Source organism: Camellia sinensis, chromosome 12, assembly GCF_055761805.1.
Source record: "Camellia sinensis isolate YWXY chromosome 12, ASM5576180v1, whole genome shotgun sequence".
Classification (NCBI taxonomy): domain Eukaryota; kingdom Viridiplantae; phylum Streptophyta; class Magnoliopsida; order Ericales; family Theaceae; genus Camellia; species Camellia sinensis.
The window spans coordinates 34,105,920-34,116,596 of record NC_138972.1 but is presented as its reverse complement, the minus strand read 5'-3'; the positions used below and the strand labels follow the sequence as shown (position 1 = coordinate 34,116,596).

Sequence of the window (10,677 nt, the reverse complement as noted above, 5' to 3'; positions counted from 1 at the left end):
TTACTTGTTCATTTTTATTTACTCATTTTAGATTACCGATCCATTCTTTAATCAGTTAAGTCTGAAAGTGAGTGTCCTCTAATGGAAGAGGTTTTAACCAAAAGATAATTTAAGGCAAGAGAGAGGTCATGTCGTTGATTAGTAGAAACCTTCAAAAGAGGATTAAAACCATTAAGCACGAGCCTCGATCTCAAGCTTAAACACAACCTGAAGGTTAACCAACTCTCAAAGTAAATGAAAGATTGAAGAAATGAGGAAGGTTGCAGATATGTTAAGTGCTAGAATGGAGTGCAAAACAACACTAAATCATGCCATTAACTCAAAAGAAAGATGATCAAGGCAATGAAACAACAAACTAGTGAAGGAAATTACACTACAACCATGCCATACAAGGCTCAAAGGACCTAACCAGCCCAAAACAGAGTTAAAACAAGTCAAAACAGTAGCAAAAACATGCTGAGATCAAGTTACAAAATACTAGAAAAACATGCTCACATCACAAGGAGGGGAGGCTAACCCCTCCAATTTTGGACTTTAAAAGAAGGTTTTTGTCACTGAAATACTTTGATTTTTAGTGGTTAAAAGGCCCAAAAAGTTTGATTTGAATATGCTAAAAGATAGTGCAAAAGTCTACACAATTAAGCAAAAAGAATGGTGGATCGCCCCTTAACACAAAATAGCCTCAAACCATCATGTTAAGCCTAAAAAAAAATAAAGTTTTTTGTAATTGAAAACCAGCTCAAAAACAATACAAAAGGATGGCAAAATAAGTAGTTAAAGCAAGTACACTAAGCAAGTGAACTACCTCTTGAAGCTCAAGCACAAAATAGTCCCAAATTCCAACTCAAACCCCTTTCAAGAGCTCAAACTAAACTCCAAAAAACCTTAGCTCAAAGGTAAGAGTGTTTGGTTAGGGATTGATGTGCAAAAGTGTAGAGAAACTAGACTTTAAGGCACAAAATAAGAAGAGAGAGAGAGAAAGAGAGAGAGAGAGAGAGAGAGAGAATTCTAGAAAAAGAGAGAGAATTTTGTTCTAAAATGTCTAACCTTCCAAAATAGGGGAGGACACCCCCTATATATAGAAAACCAAGGTTTGAGCTTGAATTCATCATACCATACACGTGTATGGAGATGCAGTTCAGTGAGCAACAGCTGGCACAACTGGCAAACAAATATCTGAAAAAGGGAACAAATGGCCGTCGGCCACCATTGGTGGCTGTCAGCCACAACTTGTGGCCAACAAGGTCTAGGGCTGACCAGTAGGTCATCCCCCTCTCCAGGTAAGAGGCAACAAGCTCTTGGTCCAAAAACGTGTACAAAACAGATAGGTTTAAAGGCTCAAAGACAAGGTGTTCCGCCGAAGACTTCGGGCGCTCAAAACAAACACAAACAAGGATAATCATCGAGTGTACAAACGATGACGTCCAAGTCTTGAGAGCGGTCAAAAATGGGGTATCTACAACATGCATAAGCATACCGCGCATGTTTAAGTTTAAATATTTGTCTTAGATATTTGTTGTAGTTAATTAGTTGTAGCTAGTTAATTTTGTAAAGTGTTGTAATTAATTAGTTAGTTAACTAGTTATTCAATTTCATCTTGTATATATTTTAGTTAACTAGAACAGTTAATTCAGTTGTTGTAATAATTAGTTAAGTAGTTTAGCTAATTATTCATTTCGGTTTGTAATTGTTAGTTAATTAGCTTAGCTTTAGTTAATTGGCTAGTTAATTCATTCGGACTTTCCTTCGTGAGAGCGCAATGTTGTAATACTGTGTATATGTTCCAACCCCACATCTTTCTCCTTTTTATTTACTAATTTATGATGGTTAGTTTAGGGACATCACATTTTGTTTAGCATTATTTCATGCTTGCATCCATTTGTATTGTATGCACCGGGGCTCGATTCATCACTCTGACTTGCATTGTTAGTTTACACACTTCTTTGAATACGAGCTTAGACTGCATGCTATTTAATTGCGTCATATGCCATATTAGTAGCCGAGCCTAGTAATTGCATATCGCATGTGTTGCATTAGTCATAGTGCATAGTTAGGAATCATGCATTTTTCTAATTAGTTTCTCTTTTGGCTTAGAGTACTAGGTGAGCCTTTACTCGCTTTAGCATATCACATGAGTGTGAGTGTTGCCATGTCTAGCATGCTTGCCATAAGGCTAATTGCTTAAGTGCTAAACTGTTTGAATGCCTGTGGATGGTGGCTAGTTGCTCGAATCGGGATAATTTGAGTAATGTTTATATGCGATCACTTTTTCAAGTGGTACATATTCGAAACAATTTTCAAAATAAACATGAATCGAAATGTTCCAATTCTTGTGATTTAGTCTATACTTGTGTGTGTGCGCATCAGATAGTAATGCTAGCCTAATAATCGAAACAAGAGCATATAATGTAAATAAGATTTTTATCATAATTAGTAGAGACCGATCTTTGATCAGGCGAGCGAAGGTGCTCAATTCATGACCTTCCCCTCTCGTACCTAAGTTCCCGAGCCAAGACAATCTTGGTGATAACAAACACGTGACCTTTGGCACGAGTCATGGGTTTACTAAATTTTTCCAAAAATATTTAGGTGGCGACTCTGTATTTGGCAAAACAATCTATTTTTGGCATTTTTTATTCAAAATCAATTTTCCAAAAAGATTTGTCGAATTGGGACTCTTTCATGTTTATCTATTTCACATTGCACTTGTGGAATCAGATTCAGAACCACGGGAGTCCGATACTGTAAGCTTATTCGACTTCCGAAAGGGGGGGTGAAAAAGTTAAGCTACAGTTTTTGGCGACTTTGTTGGGAAAAGTAGAGAACTTGACTTGAAATTCATGATATGAAATTTTATCTACACTTATATGTTTCTTTACATTGCATTTGCATTGGTGCGTTTAAGTCATTATGTTTGTCATCTGTTATTCCTGAACGGTTTGCCAGAGGCTTTCCTGAAAAGCTTGCCAAAAGGCTGACCGGTCACGGGCTTTGCCATGCTGGAACACAACCCTCGAATCTGGACTACAGCTGTACCGTTTGATCCTCCTTCCGATCATGATTTTTATAAAAAAAGAGTACAAGTTTCAAAGCAAAATAAACCTATCTGAAACTATACATCTGCTAATGCTACCAAACAAAAAGAAACTAAGCAAAGTACAAAAAAAATCAACGCCAATCGGCTCAGGCCCGAGAGGCCCTCTTCGTCCTCTTTCTCGGAGGAGAGGACTTGGGGGTACTATCTCCATCGGCACCGCTGTCCAAATCAATCTTTGAACCAGAACTCGAGCCAGTATCCTCTCCGCTCTCTGCCTCAGAGTCCGCAGCATCAACACCTCCGCTATCGGATCCCTAACTAGCATCACCGTCTCCACTCTCGGATGACTCCGAATGCCGACTCGTTGCCTTCTCAGAATCACTAGTCTCAGCATCGTCATCACTCAAGATGGGCTTTGAAGGGCTGCTCTAGCCTCGGGTGCCCCTGTCCCTGCCTCTCCTCCCTGCTACTGGAGGAGGTATTGCCGGTGCCGGTGCTGGTGCTGTTGTTGTTGCAACCACCAGAGCCATCGGTATAGATGGGATCTAAAAAAGACAGTTGTCAACGTATCAGTTACAATGTGTATATCAGATACAAGCATAGTATGCAGAATAAGTGGTATGTAGAAATCAAATACAGTATGAGTACAGTGTGTGAGTACAGTGTGCCAATGCAGTATATCGATGCAGTTTGGGAAAGACTGCAGTTCAAATGCCAGTGTATCAGTGGAAAAATGATAGCATGAAGTGCAAACTGAAGGAAATTACCTGGATATCGTGGAGACCAAACAGCGTCTCCCTCCTCTGCACCATGCCCATAAAGGAAGCTATCAGCTCAAGACAGCTCCCCGTGTACTCAGTGTTTTCCTATATATATATATATAATGAGATATCAATCAAATATACTTGTCAATTCAAGTATGAATACAAGAATAAGATTTATATACTACTTGCATTTTCATAGAGAATCATTTGCCTCATCTCCATCAAACTAGCTATTTTTATTTTTTTTTAAATAGTGACTAAATTATCAAGTTTCAAAAAAGTGTTTAGTCAAAATAGGAAAAAGTAATTTTTTAGCACAGGCTGACAAAAGTTTTGTTTGGTTGTTTATAAAAGCCTTATTTACTACTAGACTATAATTGAACAGAAAGCAACAAATTAATTTTCTTTTCTCAATGCCATTGATTATTCAATTCTTGACTGTGGGCTCTGAGAATGTCCTAAATTGGGATTTTATTTTATTATTATTATTTTTTAACACTAGCATAAACTTTTAGATTCTTTGCTTATTTCTCATGTTTCTTGCCATGAAATAATGCTAATTAATTGAAATATTGCTATTCATAGTATCATTTTTTTGACAGACATGGATTTTTCAATGATAGGAAAAGTACATATTTTACAACAAAATGAAAGAAGGAAATAAAGTTATTGAGCAGACTAAATAGAAGCAATACATTTTATCAATACTGAATTGAATGGTAAAGATATAGTTAGATAATATTGACAATTTAATCTTTAGGAAAAAAGAGATTCTAAATTCAAACACCAAAAACATTCCCATATAAGCAGATAAACAACACTATATGATATTCGATGTTACATATGAAATTTAATTTCATGGATTCCAAAGTTTATAAAAATGACTAACTCCCAACACTTGAAAAAGGAGGAGGGCAATAAAATAAAATAAAATAAAACAGGCAGCAAACAGACCATTAACATTAAGTGAAAAACCACCACTGAAGTCGATTGTATTGGATAGTTGACATAAACAACATATTAGGCAAAGATGCATACAGAAAAATGTTTGAACAGATGGATTTTTATAGGGCAGAGGGGAGCAAATTTGAAAGCAATTAGAAATCAACACAAACAGAATTCAGATTCTAGATGGGAAAGGTCAGGTTTAAAATTTTACTTAGTCCGAGGGTTTATTTAGTTGACCGCATCATCAACCACACATGGCTTGTTTTTTCATATATATATATATACATATTTTGTTTTTTATTTTATTTTAAATTTTAATAGGCTTGATAACTAACAATATATTGGCTAAAGCTTTGAACTTAAAATCTTGAAGACTTCCTAGGCAGAGGGGTAAAGAATTTAAATCTAAACCTCAAAGCCCTCAATTCCATTTTGTGTTTTTGGTGAACAATCAGGTTGTACCCACAGACAAATAAACTTACTTTGAAAACACCACAAATTCAATGTTTGTCATGTGTAATTGGTTCATCAGTAAATGTAGATATTATTAGTGAAACCATTCATGGTAAATGACAAATCTATCCAACCCATGTGACACAAACATTGCTGCAATCTTTGTGGTTTTTCACAAGTATCTAGCAAGTTAGCAACCTAACGACAAAGTCGGACTTCCAAAACATGAAAAATCACGATCATTTGCAATTGTAAAGGAACAAGTGAAGCAACTAAAACTGCAACAGAGCTGTCAATAAGAAAATATAGCCACTTCAATGGGATTGAGACAAAATAAAACACAAAAACAAAAGCATCAAGGTTTAAAAGAGAACATTGAACATCAAATTCTGAAGTGTCGATAAGCATTTTGCTTACGGTCAAGAATAATGAAAACATGATTGAACATACAACGAAGAATTCAATTACCAACTTTTTTCCTAAATGAGAACAGTCATTTGAAACCTAATTCAAGTAATCACTTGGAGTACAAACAGTATTAAGATAAAAATAAAAAATTATTTCAAACATTAAGACCAATCCGAACATGAAAAAGGGATAATTAAAAGGCCTAAGTTGTTGTTGTTGTTTTTCTTTTTCTTTTCCTTTTTTTTTTTTTTTAAGTAAGGATCAATCAAAGTTGCTAGAAATAACTTATATAATTGATGCATATTTTTAGAAGTTTATTAACTAAGTGTTATTAGTTTGCAATGGTTCAAGCATTTCATCAAAAACCTGGTGGCCAAAAGGATAGATAGAGAGATCCATATGCTTAAAGAAAAAGTTCCTTAAAAAGAATGACAGTAATGTTAAAAATGTTCTTCCAGTGAGTCTATGCAATAAAGGACTCTGTTAGAATAAATTTTGCAAGCACAAATACAGCAAAAAAAAAGTTGTTCAAAAAAAAACCAAAAAAACAAAAAAAAAGATACATCAAAAAAAGATTTGCTTGCTCATGCAAAAACCCCCCATTTCAGTGTTTTTAATTCATCCAGAAAAATATGTCTGAAAAACTCTGTTTTTGATTTATGGGTTTGTCTATTTTTGCTTCTTTGATCTTTGTTAACATATCAAAATTGATAATAAGAGGGAGATTTAAAAAATGTATAGTTGATACTTGCTTTCACTGAAACAAACCCTAAAATGAAACTACCCTTTCTCCAATTATTGATAGACTAGTAGAAATACTATCAGAAAAGGTAGAAGGAATGGTAATAGAAAGATAATGGAAGGGGAAAACATGGAAAAAGAAACCCATGGAGGCAACAACAGCAAAGAGTGAAAAAGATGAAGTTGATAAGAGAATCAGAAGGTAGGCAAATGACTCTTACCTTTGACAATGGTGCTGCAGTGCAGCAATGGTGCTTCGAACGACCTCTGACGCTGGAGTTTCACTGCTGACTCTTCGTTTCACTCTGCAACACCAAGTCTCTTCCAGAACTTGATATAGAAGGAAAAACTAATCAATTAGGATAAATAGGTAAAACACGATGTCATTTAACAAATTAATTGGAGGGAATCCAAATTTTTTTTAGAGGGAATTAAAAAAATGCATAATATATTTGCGGCAGTCTTCAAACAACCGCCGTAAAAGAATGACCTTTCAGCTTATAACCGCAGGTTCTTACAACCGCCATTAATAACAAATTTGTAACGGCAATTTATTAACGGCCTATAATAAAATATCTTTAACGACAGTCATCTTACTGTAATTGAAACCGCGGTTAAAGACGAACTTTGACGTAGGGGATATTTAAGTATGGTTGTTAGGCACCGTTTGGGAAGAAGTTGGTTGGGCTTTTTTGGCTATTTTAGCCACAAAAAACAAAATAGGCTATTTTAGCCATAACAAACAAAACATCACATCCAACCCATAATCATTACACTTTTCTCTCACAAAAAAAGTCAAAAAAGCCAAAAAGTCAAAAAGCCCTTCCCAAACCAAGCTTTTTAGCCCAGGCTAAAATAGCCAAAAAAGCTAAAAAGCCAAAAAGCCAACCCACTTCCCAAACGGAGGCTAAATGGATTAAAAAGTTTAAAAAGTTTTGAAAGTCTCACTGATATTTAAATTCTCTAGAAATTAATTTTGAATAAATAAAAGAAACAAAACTGTCCTAATGGTGGTCAAAACTTTTTAAATTTTTTGTTTGGAAAATCCCATGAATGTAGTAGGAGGAGGATTAGCATGATCATAAATTCAATAAATCAACTGTATTCATCAAATCATGCAGTGGTGATAAAGATTTCAGAACAAGCCTCATCAACACCACAAGATTCTATTTGATTAAAATGAAAAATAGGATTACAAGTGCAATTGATAGAAAGTGAACTAAAAAAAATTATTTTCAATTATATATTTGATTAAGAAGTTTTTTTTTATTTATTTATTTGTGAAAAAGTCTTAATAATTGGCTACTATCAAGAGAGGGGGGGGAAAAATCATGTAATGTTTTGTACAAAAATTAAAAGCCAATCATGAATTGTTTATGAAATTTGACTTTCTTGCATTTGTCACTGTTCTCGTGCTAAATAAACAATCGGAACAAGGCTTATCGTTTAACTACATGCAGGTGTGTGCGCGGTGTAGTTTAGACGATTTAAGAGTAAAATTATAAATTGAATGGTAGGTTAGTGGATTAGCGAATTGACAAATTGTGATTTTTGACGGATTGACGGATTGAAGAATGTTTTAGCTATTTATCATATATTTACATAATATATAACATTAACTTGTATAATATTTTTTAAATATATAACACAAAATAATTTTACATAATATGTTCATATATATCACTACTAATTTGTAATAAATTTTATATCTTAAATCTCTCTCACACTCATTTTTATATTGATATTTCATTGGAAATTAAAAACATATATGTATTAACTAGAGCGGAGCGGAGCAGAGCGGTTCGGTTGGCTATAAATATATATGTATTAACTATAGCTATAAATTTTAAAGTTTAAACTGCGATTAACGGTTAGAGCAGTACGATTTGATGCAGATCGGTACAATTTTAACAGATTGAGCGGTGTTTTGTACCACCCTAACTGCATGTTCTCTAGCCCAGCTCACAAAGACTTCTACCTTGCCGAAACTAATATCTCAAGCGGGCTGGGCCAACTTAAATAAGACTTGGGTTAGACTTGCGTTGGGCTTGGATTTGGGCCTAGGTACCTGAATAGTCCAACCCATCAACAGACTTTTACCAGCCCAAGCGCGTATCCTAGTAGAGTTAGGTCAACCCAAATAAGCCTTGGGTGGGGCCTCGACCTCCGCGTCCAATCTTAGTCTGACCTGCTGGCCCGATCTGCCAAGCTGATAAAAAATGAGAAAATAGGGAAAAGCATAAATACTTTTTTATTTAATTAAAAAATTTCAAAAATAAGTCTGAATCTTGATTCATGTTACTTGGCCACCCAACTAGGCCAATTGGAAAAGACCCAGGCCCGAAGGTTTTTAGCTGGGGGCCAAACCAACTCGACTTAACAAAAAACTCACCAGACTTAGCCCACTAACAGACTTGGGCACCAATTACGTGAGTCTGGTTGATGCAGGCTGGCTCAATAGTAAACTTTGGGAAAAGTTTTACACCAAAAACACTAGTTATTATCTACTTCTCTTCTAAAGGCTTTCAATTGATGATTTATTTTTTTTTAATTTTTTCAAAAGAGGAAAATAATGAGAAGCACTGACTCGTATATGTTGATAGGGTAAGTCCTACACCCATTATTATTATTATTATTATTATTATTATTATTATTACAGGTTAACATAATGTTTATTATGTGGTAGGAGGTAAATAAGAGTAAAATTCACCCAATGACAAATATATTATCCTAATAGTTGGAGTTAATTTAAGTCATTTGACATAATAAATGCATTTTAAATGGGCAAGGGGATTCAATAAAATAAATTATATATATATATATAAAAGAATGGCTCTCTGAATAAATGAAATTATATATTTTTGTAGTGTTATATATTTTTTATCGAAATATTTTTAAATCATATTAGTTTGGTTTAAAAGGATTTAAGTTTGTAGTGACCCGGGTAAGATAAACCTGACTTATATTAGTTATTGCATTAGAGATAATTATTTTGGCTATCAGTGGAGGATAGCATTGCCATTGTACGAGTACAAAATAATCTTCACTTGTATAATCCTATTGATCAAGTTTGCGCTTCTCCAAACGTTATCGTAACACTTGAAATCACAAACGTGAGCTGGTCGACGGGTGTGTGACGGAAACCCCTCTGATGCCTAAGTCAACAAGTAGACTAAGGTAGCGATAGCTCTGTAAATTTGAGAGTAAGAATTGGAATACTTGAGATTAGGGTTTGGTTAAAGTTTTTGTAAGTTTCGCATGGTACAATCCTAGTAAGACTCAACTCTCCTTTGTAAAGTCCTCATAAGAATCACACTCTTAAAGTGTCACAACCCCATTCCGCCTCTAGTAGAATGGTGTCGTGATGGCCAGTAATCCAAGATTACCAAAAGCCAACTTACAAAGATTCACACACAATCAGCGTATACATATGGGGCTTACATGTGCAGAAGTAATAAATTTAAATCTAAGTAGTCCATAAGAGCTATGCATAGATCAAATGAAATGGCATACATCTTAACATGGTTTTACAACTTGGATACAAATAAAATAAAGTACATATTACATCTTGATCAAAAGGCTTCTCAAGCCGACATATACAAAAGAAGTGAATTAAAACTAAGAAACATAATCTTCAAGAGGTTAGCAAAATGAATCCAAACAACTTGCAAATAACATCTTAGGCGTCACCGCCTTCTTGCTTGCCGCCTACATATATATAAAGGGGAGGGTGAGCTTGGATACTCAGTGAATGATATAATTAATAAAGGTTTGAATGAATGATATTCGAGATCTTTATCAAAACAATACATATCATAGCTTGTAACAAAACATGGGATGAATCAAGTTCATCAATCAAATCTTTCAAATCTTCTTGGGATGTTTAATAACATCTACATAATACATGGGGGATGACATTCTGGACAAAATAAGGGAATAATCGACCCGGAATCGATTAGACAAATCCACCTGCACAAGGCCGTCGGTGGGGCCATCCGTACTAGACCGTCGATGGCAGAGATCTCTCAAACATGGTGCTACATGGGCTTATAGTCCCCTAGCATGAAAGGACTTTCCCAGAATGTCATCAAAACAAGATAATACTTGATACAAAACTAGGGATAATCATTCATACTTGAACAAACACTTTTCCAAAACGAAACAAAGCTTTATCAAAACTTTATAACATAGCTTTATTAAAAATACCACTTACATAGCTCTTCGGGTGTAGGGATTAAGGTAAGGATCCAAGACCTACAAATACATAATAAAGTCTACTGAATGCACTTCAAGAAGACAAGAAGGAATGCTCAAAGATGGTTGTGC

At 34.9% G+C, this 10,677-nt stretch overlaps 1 long non-coding RNA gene across 1 annotated transcript; it reads right to left on the bottom strand.

Annotated features, from left to right (window-relative positions):
• Window positions 1–3,028: 3,028 nt before the first annotated feature.
• Window positions 3,029–6,934, bottom strand: LOC114292765 (uncharacterized). The gene is made up of 3 exons (XR_014345722.1): window positions 6,573–6,934; window positions 3,805–3,903; window positions 3,029–3,582 (listed from the first exon to the last, which is right to left on the bottom strand). It is a non-coding gene; the product is annotated as an uncharacterized LOC114292765 (long non-coding RNA).
• Between the last annotated feature and the right edge of the window lie 3,743 nt (window positions 6,935–10,677).